This window comes from Mustela erminea, chromosome 19 (genome assembly GCF_009829155.1).
Source record: "Mustela erminea isolate mMusErm1 chromosome 19, mMusErm1.Pri, whole genome shotgun sequence".
NCBI lineage: Eukaryota > Metazoa > Chordata > Mammalia > Carnivora > Mustelidae > Mustela > Mustela erminea.
In genome coordinates this window covers 16,912,521-16,932,190 of record NC_045632.1, presented here as the reverse complement: position 1 = coordinate 16,932,190, position 19,670 = coordinate 16,912,521, and the positions used below count along the sequence as shown (strand labels likewise).

General features: G+C 38.8%; 1 long non-coding RNA gene across 1 annotated transcript in view; it reads right to left on the bottom strand.

Moving 5' to 3' along the window:
* Positions 1–19,382, bottom strand: part of LOC116579830 — a 34,049-nt gene extending 14,667 nt beyond the window's left edge. Inside the window, exon 1 of the long non-coding RNA XR_004281434.1 lies at positions 19,160–19,382. This is a non-coding gene — a long non-coding RNA (uncharacterized LOC116579830). The remainder of the gene's footprint in view (positions 1–19,159) is intronic.
* Between the last annotated feature and the right edge of the window lie 288 nt (positions 19,383–19,670).

The following is a 19,670-nucleotide window of genomic DNA, read 5'->3' as shown; positions in this document are numbered from 1 at the left end:
GTTTTAAAGATGTCACATCTTATTTATCCATTCATCTATCCTTAGACATTTAGGTTGCTTCCGTGATGAGCATAGGGGTACATATGTCTTTTCTAATTGTGTTTTCATTTTCTCCAGATAAATAACTAGAATTACTGGCCCCTATAGCAGTTTTATTTCCCGTAGTGATATACCAATTTACATTCACGCTGACAGTGCACAAGAGCTCCCTTTTCATCACATCATCACCAAACGTCTTTTTTTTTAAAGCCATTCTGATAGATAGGAGTTAATATCATATTGTGGTTTTTACTTGCATTTCCCTGATAGTTAAGTGATATTGAGCATCTATTCATGTGTCATCTTCCTTGGAAAAATGTGTATTCAGATTTTCTGCCCACTTTTAATCAGATTACTTTTATGTTGAGTTGTATGAGATTTTTAAATATTTTGAATGTTGACTGTTTATCAGACATACTACTGGAAAATACATTCATTCAGTAGGTTGCCTTTCTTTTTATTTTTTTTTAAAGATTTTATTTATTTATTTGACAAGAGATCACAAGTAGACGGAGAGGCAGGCAGAGAGAGGGGAGGGGAAGAAGGCTCCCTGAGCAGAGAGCCTGATGTGGGGCTAGATCCCAGGACCCTGGGATCATGACCGGACCGAACACAGAGGCTTTAACCCACCGAGCCACCCAGGCACCCTGCCTTTCTTTTTATTGATGGTCTCCTTTGCTGTATAATAGCCTTCTCGTTTATGTAATCCATTGTATATTGTTCTTTTTGTTCTCCTTGCCTAAGGAGATCAAAAAAGATATTGCTAAGACTGATGTCAGAGTTTACTGCCTTTGTTCTAGGAATCTTATGGTATCAGGTCTCAATTTAAGTCTTTAATCCATGTGAGTTTATTTTTGTATACACTATAAGAAACTGGTCCATTTATTGAAAGAAACTGTCTTTCACCATTGTATATTTTTACCTCCTTGGTCATAGATTAATTGGCCATTTTAGCCTGAGTTTATTTCTGGGCTACCTATATTTTTCCATTAATGTATATTTCTGTTTTTGTGCCAGGATCATCCTATTTTGATACTGTAGCTTTGTAGTATAGCTTGAAATAAGACAGTGTGATACCTTCAGCTTTGTTATTCTTTCTCAAGATTGCATTGGTTATTTGAGGTATTTTGTGATTCTCTTCAAATATTAGGATCATTTGTGCTAGTTTTGTGAAAAAAGCCATTGATATTTTGATAGGGATAATACTGAATATGTAGGTTGCTTTGGGTATAAATTCTTCCAATCCATGAGCACAGTATATTTCCACAAGTTTCTGCCATCTTGAGTTTATTTCATCATGTCTTACAGTTTTCAAAGTACAGGTCTTTTTCCTCTGTGGTTAAATTTATCCCTAGGTACTTGATTCTTCTTAGTGCATTTGTAAATGAGACTTTTCTTATTTATCTTTATGATAATTTTTAATTAGTATATAGATGGGCAAGATTTTTGTATACTAATTTTAGATTTTTGTATATTCACTTTCTATCCTACAACTTCACTGAATTCATTTATTCTAATAGTTTTTTGGTGGAGTCTTAGGGTTTTCTATATATAAGATCATGTCATCTACAAATAGTGACCATTTAACTTCTTCCTTTCTGATTTGGATGCCGTGTTTATTTTTCTTACCTAATTGCTATGGCTAGGATTGCCAATACTATGATGAATAAAAATGGTGAAAGTGGGCATCCTTGTCTTGTTCCTGATCTTAGAGGAAAACTTTTAGCTTTTCTCCACAGAGTATGATGTTTGCCCTGGGTTTATCATGAATAGCTTTATGATGTTGATGTACTTTCCCTGATAAACACTTGGTTGAGAGTTTTTACCATAAATATGATGAATTTTTGTCATATGGTTTTTCTGGATCTATTGATGATAATATGATCTTTATACTCTGTTAATGTGGCATATCACATTGATTGATTTGCATGTATTGAACCATCCACTAGACCATGGTGTATGATTTCTTTGATCGTATTTTTTTATTCAGTTTGCCAATATTTTGTTGAGGATTTTAGCATCCATGTTCATCAGGGATAATTGCTGCTAAATAATTATCTTCCTCCCTCCTTCCCTCCTTCTCTCTTCTCCCTGCCTCCTTCTCTCTAGCCCTCCCTTCCTTTTGTGGATGTCTGGTTTAGGTATCAGTGTAATGCTGGCCTCGTAGAATGAGTCTGGAAGCTTTCCTTCCTTTTTTTTTCTTGACATGAGACTGTACTGGTATAATCTCCTGTTAGAACAATTTTTGCTGCATCCTATAGATTTTGAATATTGTGTTTTCATTTTTATTTGCCTGAAGATTTTTTTTTTTAATTTCCTCTTTGATTTCTTCATTGACCCACTGGTTGTTTAGCAGCATGTTGTTTTGTCTTCACATATTTGTGTTTTTCCAGTTTTCTTCTAATACTTGATTTGTAATTGCATTCATGTGGTTGGTAAAGATGCTTAAATGACTTCAATATTTTAAATTTATTGAAACTTGTTTTCTGCCCTAACATGTGATTTATCCTGGAGAATGTTCTATGTCCACTTGAGAAGAATGTGTATTCTGGAGTGGAATGTTCTGTATATATCTGATAAATCCATCTGTTCTAATGTGCTTAAAGCCAGTGCTTTTTTTTTTCTTCTATCTAGATGATCTACCCACTTATGTGAGGTGTTAAAGACCCCTGCTATTATTATATGGCTGTCAATTTCTTCCATTATGGTCTGTAAATACTAGATTTATACATTTAGGTATTCCAATGTTGAACACCTAAATAAATGTAAGTGCTGTATCTTACTGGATTGATCATTTGTTATTTAATGCACTTCTATGTCTTTTGTTACACCTCAGCTTTAAAGACTATTTTGTTAAGTATTGCTACCCCAGTATTATTTCCATTTCCATAGAATCTTTTCCCATCCATTCTGCCTTAGTCTGTATCTTTAGATCTGAAGTAAGTCTCTTGTAGGCAGCATATAGATTGTTATTGACTTTTAATCCATTCAGCCACATTTCATCTGTTCTAATTTTGATTGTAGCATTTATTCCATTTACAGCTAAAGTAATTATAGATGTGTTATTGCCATTTTGTTGGTTTTTTTTTTATTGTTTCAGTAGTTCATCTTCTCCCTCGTCCCTTGGGATTTAAAAACTTTCTTTAGTTTCATGTTTGGATTCCTTTCTCTTTATTTTTGTACATTGCAGTATATATTAGATTGGTGATCTCTTAATTTTAAACACATTCTAAAAACACTACATTTTTTCACCACTACCACCCCCCATGCAATAAGTTTTTTTGTCATAGTTGACGTGTGTGTGTGTGTGTGTGTGTAACCCTTAAAAAACTGTTGTAGATATGATTCATCTTACTTTTGTCAGAATTCTGTCTTTAATAACAGCTTTTTTTTTAAAGATTTTATTTATTTATTTATTTTTGACAGAGATCACAAGTAGGCAGAGAGGCAGACAGAGAGAGAGGGGGAAGCAGGCTCCCCGCCGAGCAGAGAGCCCGATGTGGGGCTTGATCCCAGGACCCTGGGATCATGACCTGAGCCGAAAGCAGAGGCCTTAACCCACTGAGCCACCCAGGCGCCACTTTAATAACAGCTTTATAAATGGTTGGTCCACTACTAGATGATCACCTTTGTCAATGAGATCTTCTCTTTCATGTATTTTCTTATATCCAGTTATGGCCTTTCCTGATTAGAAATGTCTCTTTAATATTTCTTATGAAGTTCATTCAGTGACAAACAACTCCTTTAGCTTTTGCATATCTGGGAAACCATTATTGCCTCTACAATTGTTTTTATATCTATCTTATTTAACTATAGTTGACACACATTACATTATGTCCCAAGTGTACAACATAGTGACTCAACTTCCTCTATGTTATACTATGCTCACCACAAATGGAGCTATCATCTGGCACCACACAATAGTACTACATTATCACTGACTAGATTCCCTATACTATACTTTTTATTCCCATGATTCATTCATTTCATAACTGAAAGCCTGTATCTCCCCCCACTCCCCTTCATCCATTTTATCCACCTCCCCTATGGCAACCATCACCTCGTTCTTTATTTATAGGTTTGATTTCATTTTTGTTTCTTTACTCATTAATTTTGTTTCTTAGATTCCACATATGAGTGAAATTATGTATTTGTTACTTGGTCTGACTTATTTCACAGCATTATACCTTTTAGAGCCATCCATGATGTGGCAAATGGAAAGATCTAGTATTTTTTTTAAAGATTTTATTTCTTTATCTGACAGGAATCACAAGTAGGCAGAGAGACAGACAGAGGTAGGGGGTGGGTGGGAAGCAGGCTCCCTGCCAAGCAGAGAGCCCAACGAGGGACTCAATCCCAGGACCCTGGGATCATGACCTGAGCTGAAGGCAGAGGCTTAACCCACTGAGCTACCCAGGAGCCCCAAGATCTAGTACTTTTGTGACTACATAATATTCCATTGTATTTTTCCATTGTACCATATCTTCCTTATCTGTTCATCCATTGGTAATCACTTGCTTCCATATTTTAGCTGTTCTAAATAATGCTGCGATAAACATAGGGATGCATGTATCTTTTCAAATTAGTGTTTTCATTTTATTTCAGTAAATACCCAATAGTGAAAATACTGGATCATATGGTATTTTTATTTTTAATTTCTTGAGGAACCACAATATGGTTTTCTGCAGTGGCTGTACCAAATTCCATTCCCAGCAGCAGTGCATGACGGTTCATTTTTCTCCACATTCTTACCAACACTTGTAATTTTTTCTTTGTCTTTTTTAGTTTAACCATTCTAACAGGTGTAAGATAATAGCTTATTGTGGTTTTGATTTTTTTGATAATTAGTGATAGCATCTTTTCATGTGTTCCAGGTATTAACTTTATATCCTGCAACTTCACTGAATTCATTTATTCTAATAGTTTTATAAGTGGGGGAGCTCTTTAGGGTTTTCATGTATATTATCATGTCATCTGCAGGTAGTGACAGTTTAAATTCTTCTTTCCAAAATGGATGACTTTTATTTCTTATTCTTCTCTAATTGCTGTGGCTAGGAATTCCAGTACTATATTGAATAAAAGTGGTGAGAATGGACATCTTTGTCTTGTACCTAATCCTAGAAAAAAAGCTCTATTTTCACCATTGTGTATGATGTAACCTGTGGATTTTTCATATATGGCCTTCACTATGTTGTGGTATGTTCCCCCTAAACATACTTTGTTGAGAATTTTTATCATGAATTCATGTTCAATTTTGTCAATTATTTTTTATGCATGTATTGAGATGATCATATAATCTTCATCCTTCATCTCACATTGATTAATTTACAAACACTGAGCCATCCTTTTTTCCCTGGAATAATGTCACTTCACCATGGGGAATAATCCTTTTAATGTATTGCTGAATGCAGTTTACTAATATTTTATTGCAGACTTTTCCATCTGTTTTCATCAGAGATTTTTGGTGGTGTCCTTGTCTGGTTTGGGTATCAAAGTAATGCTGGCTTTGTAGAATGTATTTGGAAGTTTTACATCCTCTTCCACCTTATGAAATAGCTTCAGGAGAAGAGGTACTAATTATCCTTTAAATGTTTGGTATAAGTCCCTGAAAAAATATTTGATACAGGACATTTATTTCTAGGTAGGTTTTTGGTTTTTTGGTTTTGGTTTTGGGGTGTTTTGTGTGTTTTTGTTTTGTTTTGTTTTGTTTTTTGCTTTTTAGGAGTTTGTTTTGGTTTATTCATTTTGTTTTGCTGATTCAATTTTGTTACTAATTTTTAAAAGATTTTATTTATTTATTTGGCAGAGAGATCACAAGTAGACAGAGAGGCAGGCAGTGTTGGGTGCATAGATATTTATGATTACTATATCCTCTTATTGGACTAATCCTTTTATCATTATGTAAGGATATTCCTTTTGTTAAAGTCTGTTTTAAAGTCTATTTTGTCTGATATTAGTATTATACAAATTTTTAAACTTTTGTTTGCATGGTAAATATTTTTCCATCCCTTCATTTTCACTTGATAGGTGTCTTTAGATTTGATCTGAGCATCTTGTAAGCATTACATAGGTAGGTCTTGTTTTTTTTTTTATCCATTCTGCCAATCTATGTCTTTTGAGTATTTAGGCCATCCACATTTAATTGTTGATAGTTATGTGCTTGTTGCCATTTTGTTAATTGTTTTGTTTTTGTAGTTTTTCTCTATTCTTTTCTTCTTCTCTTGCTTTCTGTGTGATTGATGAGTCCCTCTAGTGTTATGCCTGTAATCTAAGATGTAATCTATCAAAGAGAATGTTTCCTATGCAGGTCAAAACAGTGTGCTCTGTTCTTTTTGGATGTAATATCCTGTATGTGTTATGTCTATTTGGTCTAATAATTTGCTTGACGACAGTATTTCTTTATTGATTTCCTGCCTGGTTAATCTATCCATTGATGTAAGTGGGGTGTTAAAGTCCCCTTCTATTATTATAGTACTATCAATATATCCCTTTATGTCTGTTAGTATTTGCTTTACATATTTACTGCTCCAATGTCGAATTTTTTGTTGGATCGATCCCTTTAACATTATGCTTTGTTTTAAAGTCCATTTTGTCTGATACTAAGTATTATTTATTACCCCAGCTTTTGTTTCACTCCCATTTGGATGGTAAATGTTTTCCCATCCCTTTACTTTTAGCCTGTGTGTTTGTCTGAAGTGAATCTCTTGTAGATAGCATATAGATGGGTCTTTTTTTTTTTTAATGCATTCCACCATCTTATGTCTTTTGAATGGAGCATTTAGCCCATCTACATTTAAAGTAATTATTGAGAGGTATGTACATTTTGTTGTCTTCTTGTTTTTGTACTTTAATGTGTTCCTTTCTTGTTTGTGGTGGGTGAGTTTCTATAGTGTTATGTTTGGCTTTCTTTTGTTTCTTTTTTGGGTATCTAGTATAGGTTTTGAGTCTCTGGTTACCACAAGGTTCATATATAATATCCCAAGTAAATGGCAGCATATTCAAAGTTGATGGTCATTTAATGTCAAACACATTCTTTGAAATCAACTTTAACTCCCTCCTCCAGGTTTTATTGTTTATGTTGTCATATTTTACATCTTTTATTCATAATTCTTCTTACCTCTAATTATGGCCATTTCTTTTCTTCCAGTTTTTTTCTTGTAAGGCCAGTTTGGTTGTGATACACTCCTTTAATGTCTGTTTGTCTGGGAAACTATCTCTCCTTCAAAAATGAATGATAATCTTCCTTGGTAGATTATTCTTAGTTGTAGTTGTTTTCCTTTTAGCCCTTTCAGTATATCAAACCACTCAATTCTGGTCTGCAAAGATTCTGCTGAAAAATCAGCCGATACCCTTAGGAAGGTTTCCCCTGAACATGTTTTGCTTCTCTCTTGCCACTTACAAAATTCTTTAACTTTTGGCATTTTAATTTTTATGTATTATGGCATGGGCCTCCTTGGGTTCATCTTGTTTGGAACTGTGGTGCTTCTTGAACCTGGATATCTATTTCTTTCCCTAACTAGGGAAGTTTTCAGTTATTATTTCTTCAAGTAAGTTTTCTGCCCTTTTCTCTTCCTTCCCCTCCTCCTCTCCTTCTCCTTCTTGAGAACATTTATTTCATTTGATGCCATCCAACAGATCCTTAACCTACTCTCATTTTTATTTTTTAACCATCCCACCCACCCTCTTTTATTTCTCTACATGTAAAGCAGCATTTCACAAACCCTAAAGCAGAGGGATCATAAAATATTTTTCTTTCATATTTGCTGGTAGGCTTCGGTGATTCCCATTATCCTGTCTTCCAGACTGCTGATCCATTCTTCTGCATCCTCTCTCTAATCTATTGTTGATTCCCTTTAGTGTATTTTTCCTTTCAGTTATTGTATGCTTCAACTGTGATTGGTTCTTTTTTATGTTTTCTTTTCTAAAGATCTCACTGAGTTCTTCTACTAGTCTCTCCAGCCCAATGAACATCTTCACAAATATTACTTTATTCTTTTAAAAAGATTACTTATTTATTTGAGAGAGGGACAGTGAGAGAGCGCATGAGACGGGGGGAAGGTCAGAGGGAGAAGTGGACTCCCCGTGGAGCTGGGAGCCTGATGCGGGACTCAGTCCTGGGACTCCGGGATCATGACCTGAGCCGAAGACAGTTGCTTAACGAACTGAGCCACCCAGGAGCCCACAAATATTATTTTAAATTCTTTGTAAGACATATTGCTCATCTCCAATTCGTTTAGTTCTTTTTTAAGGTTTTATCATGTTCTTTTGGGGTATAATCCTTTGTCACCCCATTGTGCTTGATATTCTCTGTGTGTTCCTATGAGTTAGGCAGAACAGCTCCTTCTCCTAAACTTGAATGGTCTCATGTATGGTCATCTCCTGTGTAGACTGTGTGTGCTTGGTGACTTTCGCTGGCTGGCTGGAGCTATAGGTTGTATGGGCTGGGGTTGGTGGGGTACTCTGTGCTGGGGACGCCCTGACAGGATGGCTGGGGCCGAAGTGGACACACACTGGGATGGTCCTGAGGCACTCCACATAGAAGGTTCCCAGCAGGAAAGCTGATGCTGATGTAAGTGCAAGGGGAGGTGTCCTGGGACCCTACACACAGATGGTATCTTGGTAGGAGAGCAGAAGTTGAGTGGGTGTAAACCAGAACTCTACACAGATGCCTTGGAAGATGCTATTGTTGAGGTGGGGTAGAGGCCAGGGGGGGGTTGGGGGTTCCCTGTGCTTAGGAAACTCTGCTGGGACAGCTAAAGCTAAATTTGGTGCAAGCCAATGTGGTTTCTGGGATCTCTATGCAAAACATGCCCTGGGAGATGGCTGAAGTGAAGTTGGTTGCGAGCTAGCATGTCTCCATATGCTCAGAGCATGAGGTACCCTGGCTGAGGCCAGTGCAGGCAGCAGTGTGATGAGGCACTTCCTGCAGGTTGTGGCCTGGCAGGGTGGCTGCAACCAGTAGACACAGGCTGGGGACTCCCAGGGTACTCCACACTGGGACACCCTACCAGGGCAGCTAGATCCAAGGCAGATGGCAGCCAGAAGTCTCCAAAGCTGTCTACTGCTAAGAGTGCTCAAGCAAAGAACCTGAGCTGACTTGGTGAGGGCCTGGAGCGTTGCAGGTCCAGTGCACCTTCATCATCCTAGTGCAAAACCAGGGCTGCAGTGCACATTACCTAGGAGTGTCCTGGTGTGCACTGCCCTGTGACTACCTTGGTGGGATAACTTGGACTGGTGTGGGCCAGGAGCCTGAGGAATCAGGCTACAGGCGGGTTGTGGTACTTGGACCATTGACTGGTCATACTTTCTGTGTAGAAGGGGAACATAGGCCATGTCCCTCCCACCTGGGGAAAGTTCCAGCAGCAGCCTCATAATTTGGTGGAGTTCTAGGGGTGGATCTGTTCTATGCTGCTTGTTCTTTCAAACCAGAGCTTTTTTTTCTTCTTCTTCTTCTGTTCCTCAGGGCAACCAGGGCTGGTGTGGGCTAGGGATCCCTAGTGTTCTCTGAGGCAGCATACTGGTTAGGGTGCTCAAGCTCTATTCCTGTTCATGTTTTTAAGCTGGAGGGGGGAGTGTAAACCACATCCACCAGTCCCTCCCACCTACAGATTTTTCCAGCAGTCCCCCATCCCCAATTTGATGGAGTTTTAAACAGTGGCTTTTTTTCTGTGCCCCAGTGTATCCGGGGCTGGTGTGAGCTAGGGGACCTGGCATGAAGTGGCCGGCCAGCTATGGTGTCCAGACCCAAATCCTATCTGCACTTTCAAGGTGGAGGGAGGAGTGTAAACCATGTCACTCTTCAGTCCCTCTGACCACCACCCCCACAACTGCTCCAGAAGCTTTTCTGCCATTTGGCAGAGTTCTGGGGCTGGCTTTTTTATAAACTAGTTGCTCTTTTAAACTATGGCTTTTTTCCCTGTGCCCCAAGATAGACAAATCTGTTCCCACTCTCTCAGTTCTAGCCCTCCCCACTGCAGTTCATATCGATGGGGATGGGGGTTCCATACATTACCATGTACCCATCTCTCTTGGTGTTCTCTTTTGCCATCCTATACTTTGTTGTATAGAAGCTGTTCAGTCAGCCCTCAGTTCTGTAGGAAGAATTGCTCTATAAATAGGTATAATTTGATATGTTCTGTGGAGGAGGGGAAGTCAAGGTCTTACTTCACCATCTTGGACCAGAACCCTTCTCTTCAATTTTGAAAGATAAACTTGCCAGGTAGTATATGTTGGTTGTACGTTTTTTCTTTTCAGCACTTTAAATACATTGCAGCATTCCCTTTGGCTCAAAAAGTATCTCCTGGAAAAAAAAAAAAGGCAACTGATAATCTAATCTTAGGGGAGTTTCCTTATATATAATGTGTTGCTTTTCTCTTGCTGTTTTTAAGGTTCTCTTTAATTGTTGACTTTTTTTTTTTTTTTTTTTTTTTAAAGATTTTATTTATTTGTTAGAGAGAGAGATACAGAGCGCAAGCACAGGCAGATAGAGTGGCAGGCTAGAGGCAGAGGGAGAAGCAGGCTCCCTGCCGAGCAAGGAGCCCGATGTGGGACTCGATCCCAGAACGCTGGGATCATGACCTGAGCCGAAGGCAGCCGCTTAACCAACTGAGCCACCCAGGCGTCCCAATTGTTGACGTTTTAATTATGTGTCCTGGTGTGGATCTCTTTGCATTCATCTTGTTTAAGACTCTCTATGCTTTCTGGACTTGGTGTTTCATTTGCCAGGTTAGATAAGTTTTCAGCTGTTATTTCTGAAACTAAGGTTTCTGCCCTTTCTTCTCCTTCTGGGACCTTTATAATGTGAATGTTAGTATATTTGATATTGCCCCACAGGGCCCTCAAACTATCCTCATTTCTTAAAAAGATTATTTATTTATTTATTTGACAGAGATCTCAAGTAGGCAGAGAGGCAGGCGGGGGCGGGGGTGGGGGTGGGTAGCAGGCTCCCTACCGAACAGAGAGTCCGATGCGAGGCTCAATCCCAGGACCCCGGGACCATGACCTGAGCCAAAGGCAGAGATTTTTAGTCCGCTAAGCCACCCAGATGCCCCTAAACCATCCCCATTTAAAAAAAATTTTGGGGGGGTGCCTGGGTGGCTCAGTGGGTTAAAGCCTCTGCCTTCAGCTCAGGTCATGATCCCAGGTTCTGGGATCAAGTACCACATCAGGATCTCTGCTCAGCAGGGAGCCTGCTTCCCTCTCTGCCTGCCTGCCTCTCTGCCTACTTGTGATCTCTGTCAAACAAATAAATTGAGAACTTGAGGTTCTCACTGTGTTCAAACTGTCTTTATGACTATTACTTTAAACTCCTTATTAGGTTGACTGCTTATCTATATTTCATTCAGCTATTTTTTTAAAGATTTATTTATTTGAGATCACAAGTAGGCAGAGGCAGGTGGGGCGGAGTGGGGGGAAGCAGGCTCCCTGCTGAGCAGAGAGCCCAATGCAGGGCTCGATCCCAGGACCCTGAGACCATGACCTGAGCTGAAGGCAGAGGCTTAACCGCTGAGCCACCTAGGCACCCCTCATTCAGCTATTTTTATGAGGTTTTGTCTTATTCTTTCATTTGAAACATATTTTTCAGTCTCATTTAGCCTCTTTGTTTCTAGGTATTAGGCAGTTCAGCTACAGCTCCCTGACTTGAAGGAATGGCCTTACATAGAGATGCCCTGTGAAGCCCTGAAGTGTAATCCTCCCTGGCCACTAGAGTCAGGTGCTCCAGGGGTATCTAGTGTATGGGTTGCACCCTCTTGTCGTGATGGGGCCTTACTGCTGCATATGTGCTGGTAGGTAGGGCTGGCCCTCAGCCTGCCGAAACTGCCGTGGGCATGCTGGTGAGCAGGGTGGTCATCCTGTTGACTGCAAGGACTAGCCAACATGCAGGGTTGTGTGAGGGCACTCAGCAACCTCTCCCCTCTGGTATTAGCAGTCTATAGGGAGAATTAAAGAATGGCACCTGCCAGAGCAGAATCATCAGGGCACAACAAGAAAACAAAAATACCATCCACCAGTGTCTCAGTCCCCAGGGAAAGGTCCAGGTTCCTTTTGCCTCTCCCAACAGATGCTCCAAGATTCGTAAGTGAATCTCCTTCATGTATAATTTATGCACTCTTTGGTGTTTTTCTACTGGTTTCCAGGCCAAGTGAGTCTGTGTAAGCCTTTTAAGAGCAAGTTTTCCTTTATCTACATTTCTATAGTTTTCCTGGACATATTCCCTGTTGGTTTTCAAGGTGAGGTGTTCTGGGGGCCTAGCTCTCCTGAATCTCTTGTTCCTCTGATAAAAATTCTATACCTTTGAGATACCTCCCAACCATGGAACACCATACCTGGGGTGTGGTTTTTCCTTAGCAAGACCATATCTGTGTTTATTCTACCCAGTTTCTAGTTCAGAGGAAGTTGTTCCCACGTGTAGTCATAGATTTGTTGTGTTCATTGGAGGAAATAAGCTCAGGATCTTCCCATGCTGCCATCTTGAACCATTCTTTTAACTCTTAAGTTTGAGTCATTGGTCAATTTCAAGGCAATTTTTATAAATGGAGTCAGTCAGGGGTTCATTTTAATTCTTTTACTTAGCTTAGCTAGTAGTCCCAGCACCCAGCATTTTTTTTTTTTAGAGAGAGAGAGAGAGATAAGGGATAAGGTCAGAGGGAGAAGCAGACTCCCCATGGAGCTGAGAGCCTGATATGAGACTTGATCCCAGGACTCCGGGATCATGACCTGAGCCAAAGGCAATTGCTTAACCAACTGAGCCACCCAGTCTTAAAGAGACTATCTGTACCCCCCATTGAATGGTCTTGGTATCATCATCAAAAATCAATAGAATATAGATGTTTGGGTTTATTTCTAGACTTGCAACTCTATTTCACTGGTCTCTATGTCTCTCCTCACATTAGTAAGTTTTGATTACTGTAGCTTAGAAGTAAATACTGAAATTGCAAAGTGAATCTTTCAGCTTTGTTTTTCCTTTTCAATATTGTTTTGGCTATTTGGGGCTTGTGAAATTCCATATGATTTTGAGGATCAGCTTTTCCAATTTGCAAAGGAAGACTGTGAATTTTAACAGGAATTGCACTGACTCTGTACATTACTTTGGGGAATGTTGCTATATTACCAGTTTTTACAAACTGAAATTTGTCCCCAAAATTCGTATGTTGAAGCCTTATCTCATTGTGTCACTGTTTTGGAGATGGGGCCTGTAAGGAATCACTTAAAGTTAAATGAAGGCATAAGGGTGGGGCCCTAATCCAATTGGAATAATGTTCTTATAAAAAGAGGAAGAGATACCAAGAAAGCACACATCCAGAGAAAAGACCTTGTGAGGATACTGCAAGAAGGTGACCACCTGCACATCAAGGAGAAAGACCTTAGGAAAAATCTGCCAACACTCTGATCTTGGATATTCAGCCTCTAGAACTGAGAGAAATGAATTTCTGTTTCTTAAGCCAAACAGTCTGTGATATCTTTCTATGGTAGCCCTTGTAAAGTTGCTCCCCCGGTGATGATAAGAGGCTACGAGGCAAATGGATCCGAGAGATGAACTTTATTGCAAGCACCCTCGGGCAAGGTTCCGTGACTCACAGAAAGAGGGAGGAGGGGGATAGTGAGTTGGGGAAGTCATGCTGGGAGGGAGTTGGAGAGGTTCTTTTATCGGGTTGAGGTAGGGCATAGCCTTGCGCCCATTGGGTATGGGTTGATTGGAGGGTATGGGGCTGGGTGGTCCATGATGGCCAGTTCCCAATTTGGAAGCTCCTGGGTGGAGAGTTTCAGTCTCCCGACGGTGAAGTGGAGGCCACAGTGAAGGTGGCGGCATAGTCCGCCATTTTGGGAGCCCCGGTTTCCCAGCTGGCCCATCAGCCCTAGCACTCTATTACAATGTCTTCCAATCCCTGAAAATGAAATGTGTTTATAAATTATTTAATTATGATTTTGTTCAGCAATATTTTGAAGTTTTCATTTCCTTAGTTGAATTTATTCCTAGGTTTTTTATTCTTTTGAATGCTACTATAAATAGAATCATACTCTTACTTTCCTTTGGGGATTGTTAATTGCTGGTGAATATAAACAAAATTGATTTTTATGTGCTGATCCTGTACCCTATAATTTTGCTCAGTTTGTTAGCCACACCAAAAAACTAGCTATTAGAGCTATCTTAGGCTGTCATCTACAAACAGTTTTCCTTCATCCTTTCTAGTTGGGATGCTTTTAATTAATTTTTAATTGAATATTTCTGGCTACAACTCTCAGTACCAAACTGAGTATCAGTGGTAAAAGTGGACATTCTTGTTTTGATCCTGATGTTATCAAGATTTCAGTCTTTTACTACTGGGGATGATGTTAGCTGTGGGTTTTGCATAAATGCCCTTTATCATGTTAAGGAAATTCCCTTCTTTTCCTAGTTTGCTGAGCATTATTATCCTGAAAAGGTGTTGACTTTTTTCAAATGCTTCTACATCAATTGAGAGGATGATGTGGGGTTTTACACCTCTTTGTTCCATTAATGTAGTGTTAGGTAGATTTATTTTCATAAACTGAACCACTTTGTATTCCTGGCATAAATCCCACTTTATCATGCAGAATAATCCCCTCAATGTACTACTGGATATGATTTGTTAGTATTTTATTCAGGATTCTTTTATCTATGGCCATAAAAGACATTCATCTGTAGTTTTCATTTGTAGTGGTATTTTTGTCTAGTTTTGGTATCAAGGATAAGGCTGGTCTCACAGAAGGTTAGGAAGCATTCCCTCCTCATCTTTTGGAAGAGTTTGAGTAGGCCTGGTGTTACATTTCTTTAAATTCACTGAGGATGCCATCTGGTTCTTGACTTTTCTTTTTTGGAGATCTTGAGGTACTGATTCAACCTTTTGTTATAGGTTGCTTTAGAGTTTTCTATTTCTTTGAGTTAATTTTGGTAATTTCTGTTTATGTAGAGATTTATACATTTAATTTACATTATTTAATTTGAGGTATAATTGTTTTTCACCTAAAATCCTTTAAAACTTTCTTAAGAATAGTAATTTATTTCATTTCCAATTTTAATTATTTACATTGTCTCTTTTTTCCTCAACAAAAGTGACAAACTGTTTATCATTTCAAAGAACCAACTTTTGGTTTCATTGATTCTCTATATTATTTATCTGTTTTAATCTATTTTCTTCCTCCACCTGTGGATTTAGCTTACATCTTTTTTTTTTTTAAAGATTTTATTATTCACTTGACAGATCACAAGTAGGCAGAGAGGCAGGCAGAGAGCGAGGAGGAAGCAGGCTCCCCACTGAGCAGAGAGCCTGATGTGGGGCTCGATCCCAGGACCCTGGGATCATGACCCGAGCTGAAGGCAGAGGCCCAACCCACTGAGCCACCCAGGCGCCCCTAGCTTACATCTTAATGAGAAAATAAGGAGCAAGATTAGGTTGACATTTTCTTAAGTTCTGAGTTTTGTTTTTATTGCCTCTCATAAATTTTGGTATATATTGTTTTTGTTGTACTTCATCTCAAAGTAATTTTTAAAAATTTTCAGTGTTCTGGGGCGCCTGGGTGGCTCAGTGGGTTGGGCCGCTGCCTTCAGCTCGGGTCGTGATCTCAGGGTCCTGGGATCGAGTCCCGCATCGGGCTCTCTGCTCAGCGGGGAGCCTGCTTCCCTCTCTCTCTCTGCCTGCCTCTCTGCCTACTTGTGGTCTCTCTCTGTCAAATAAATAAATCTTAAAAAAAAAAAATTTTTTTTTCAGTGTTCTTAAGATTGTTTATGCACCACAGCCAGTGCTCCATGCAATGTGTGCTCTCCTTAATATCCACCACTAGGTTCACCTAACCCCCCTCCAAAACCTCTAGTTTGTTTCTTAAGAGTCCACAGTCTCTCACGGTTTGTCTCCCCCTTTGATGTCCCTCAATTCACGTTTCCTTTCCTTCTCCTAATGTTTTCTGTGTTATTCCTTATGCTCCACAAGTAAGTGAATCCATATGAAAATTGACTGTCTCTGCTTGACTTATCTCACTCAGCATAATCTCCTCCAAAGTACTTTCTAATTTACATGGTGATTTCCTTGACTACCAGTAAAGAGTATGGTGTTTAATAATAATTAATATACTATAGTTTTCTTTCTATTATTGATGCCAAGCCTCATTCTATTGGTGAGAGAGGATACTTTGTAGTCTTTTGTTTTAAATAAGAATTGCTTTATGGCCTACCACTCAGGCTATACTGGAGAATGTTCATGAGAACATTACTGACATACTGAGAAGAATGTGTATCTGCTGTTGGTGGGTGGAGTGTCCAATGTATTGGTTAGGGCTATTTCGGGTTTAATATTATTCAAGTCCTCCAGTTACTTACCGATCTTTTGTCTGTATGTTTTATCCACTAAAGAGATATTTATGTCTCCAACTCTTGTTGTGGAACTATTTTTCCCTTCAATTCTGTCCATGTTTACTTCATATATTTTGAGTGTCTGGTGCATATATCTTTATCTTCTTGATGAATTGATCCTTTCATTATTATATCATTTTCTCTTTGTCTCTTGTAACAATTTTAACCTAAAACACATTTTGTATACTAATATAGCTACCCAAGATCTCTTCTGGTTGTTATTTGCATGGAATATCTTTTTCCATAATTTGATGATGTTATCTACTAGTGTCTTTGGGTCTAAAATGAGTCTCTGGCATGCAGTATATAGTTGCATTGTTTTTTCTTTCATTTTTAAAATCCATTTTGATTCTTATTTTTTAATTCCTAAGTTTAGTTCATTTACATTTAAAATGATTACTGGGGCGCCTGGGTGGCTCAGTGGATTAGGCCGCTGCCTTCGGCTCAGGTCATGATCTCAGGGTCCTGGGATCGAGCCCCTCATTGGGCTCTCTGCTCAGCAGGGAGCCTGCTTCCCTGTCACTCTCTCTGCCTGCCTCTCTGCCTACTTGTGATCTCTGTCAAATAAATAAAAAAATTAAAAAAAATTTTTTTTAATGATTACTGATAATGCAGGACTTGTTTTGCTGTTTTACTATTTTCCATACATGATATGATACCTTCTTATCCCAGTGTGCCATTTTTATTCCCCTTTCTTTTTTAGTATACTCTTTAAAGAGGTTACTGTGGGGATTACAGTTAACATTCTAACTTTATGCCAATCTACTTTGAATTAATGCCAAATTAGTTCAGTGACACATTACCTCTGCTCCTATCCAACTCTGTCCCAAATTTTTGTTGTAATTTCGCAAGTCACATCTTTATACATCATGTGCCCATTGACATAGATTTAGAATTGTTTTATGCATTTGTCTTAATCATGTAGCAAACAAAAACCAGAAATACAATAATACTAGCTTTCATACATACACCTACATAGTGACCTTTGGTGGTCATCTTTATTTCTTTGTATGACTTGAGTTACTGTCTCATGTCGTTTGTCCTTTTATTTCAGCCTTTAGAACTCCTTTCACTGTTTCTTGCAGGGCAGGTCTAGTAGACAAAAATTCTTTTGCCCTCTGTTTATCTGGGAACTATATTAATATTTCCTTCATTTTCAAAGAGCAGTTTTGCCAATAAACACTTGGTTGGAAGGACTTCCACCCTCCCACCCTAGCACTTTAATTTTTTATCCCATTGAGAAATCAGCTGTTAGTTTTACTGATGATCCCTTGTCTGCTCTTCTCTTGCTGCTTTCAAGATATTCTTTCTTTCAGCGATTTCATTTTATTCAGTGTGGACCTCGGAGATTATCTTCCTTGAAGTTCACTGAGCTTTTTGGATGTGTAGTTTCAGGTCTTTCATAAAATTTGGGATACTCACTATTATTCACGTATATGGATGACAGTTAATGTCAGCAGCTGATTACTTCAGCTGGTGCATTTGACACCACTACCTATATATGACCCCAGGTTGGCTCTGTTTTTTTATAATATGGTGGTTGGATTCCAATATGAAGCACCCCAAGACTGAGCATTCCAAGACAGCTGGACTAAAGCTATAGGCTTTTTATAACCTAGCTTCAGAACCTTACTTCTGCCATATTCTACTGGTCAACCAAACCATTAAGAACATCTCAGATTCAGGAGTCAAGGAATTAGATAAAGGACTCCTGGCATATTTTAACCCATCAACGATATCTTGTTGATTCCAGGAAAGTTATTTCCATAGCAAGCAAATGACAGAGAAGAAATGTCAAGGATAGGTCTCCCATCTTCTGCGTGGGAAGGGAAGGATTTAGCAATGTCCTACACCTGTACTAGCGGGAGGAAAACCCCTGCATTAAAGACAGAAATATAGGGAAGTCAGGGGTGAAAAGGGGAAAAAAAATCCTGCTTCCCCAGGATAAGAGAAAAAAGTGCTACTTCAGCGATGCTTCTTGGTATGGAAAGGGAGAAGGAAGAATAATGATGGCCTCCAAGAATTCAGAATATTTGAGACCCTTCTATGGCTACAACCTCCATCATCATCACCTTCCAGGTACCTTATGAGCATCCATGTGTTAAAGGCTCAGGGGAGAGAACACTGTCTGCCACTTTTTAGGCATATTTTTATTTTTAGGCATGAGAATATTCCAGATGAGGCACTTGAGGCTGCAGGTCATCTGGAATACACACAACCACATTTTTAAATGTAACTTACTAAGTAATCTTCTCATTCAGTCAAATGATTTTACTCTGAAGAATATCTAACTCACTTTTCACTAGGAATCCCTACTCACTCCCCAATAACTGTGCATCACATTTTTAATAATAATTGACCAATTCTGAGGTAGCTATTTTTCCAATTTACTTAGCTTAGATCTTTTTCCAGTTTAATTCTCACACCAAGCCCATTTTACAGTTAAGGAAAATGAAGCTTAAAGATATAACTTTTTTCCAAGAACACGGAGAAAATGGCACAGGTAGGAATAAATTTTGTATCTAGTTAGGGCCACAGTGTTTGCCCTTTACTATACAATGTTTTATCCTTAAGACTCAATAAAATTCATATTTGTCATAAGGATAGTCTATATTATTAATTCAGCAACTATGTCGTAATTATCCCTGATTAAGAATATACCTTCTGCCATTGTTGGTGTAAACAGGTACTTAAATGTATTTAATTTATGAAAGTCCAGTCCAAGATTGTGATGTTAGAAGATACTGAACTCACCTCCTCCACAGACAGACCAGACCTCTATTTATACATCACTTCCTCCTGAAGAAGAACTGAAGGATGACTGAACAGCTTCTGCAAAACAAAAGACAGAGCAGCAAGACAGGTTGAGACATGGTAATGGAGGGAACCCCTACCCCCAGTGAAGTAAACTGCAGTAGGAAAGGACAGAAGGACCAGAAGCAGATTCATCTGTCCTGGGGCACAGGTAAAAAGCCATGGCTTAAAAGAACAACTACTATAAAAAAGATCCACTATAAAAAAAAAAGCAACTGATAATCTAATCTTAGGGGAGTTTCCTTATATATAATGTGTTGCTTTTCTCTTGCTGTTTTTAAGGTTCTCTTTAATTGTTGATGTTTTAATTATGTGTCCTGGTGTGGATCTCTTTGCATTCATCTTGTTTAAGACTCTGTGCTTTCTGGACTTGGTGTTTCATTTGCCAGGTTAGATAAGTTTTCAGCTGTTATTTCTTAAACTAAGGTTTCTGCCCTTTCTTCTCCTTCTG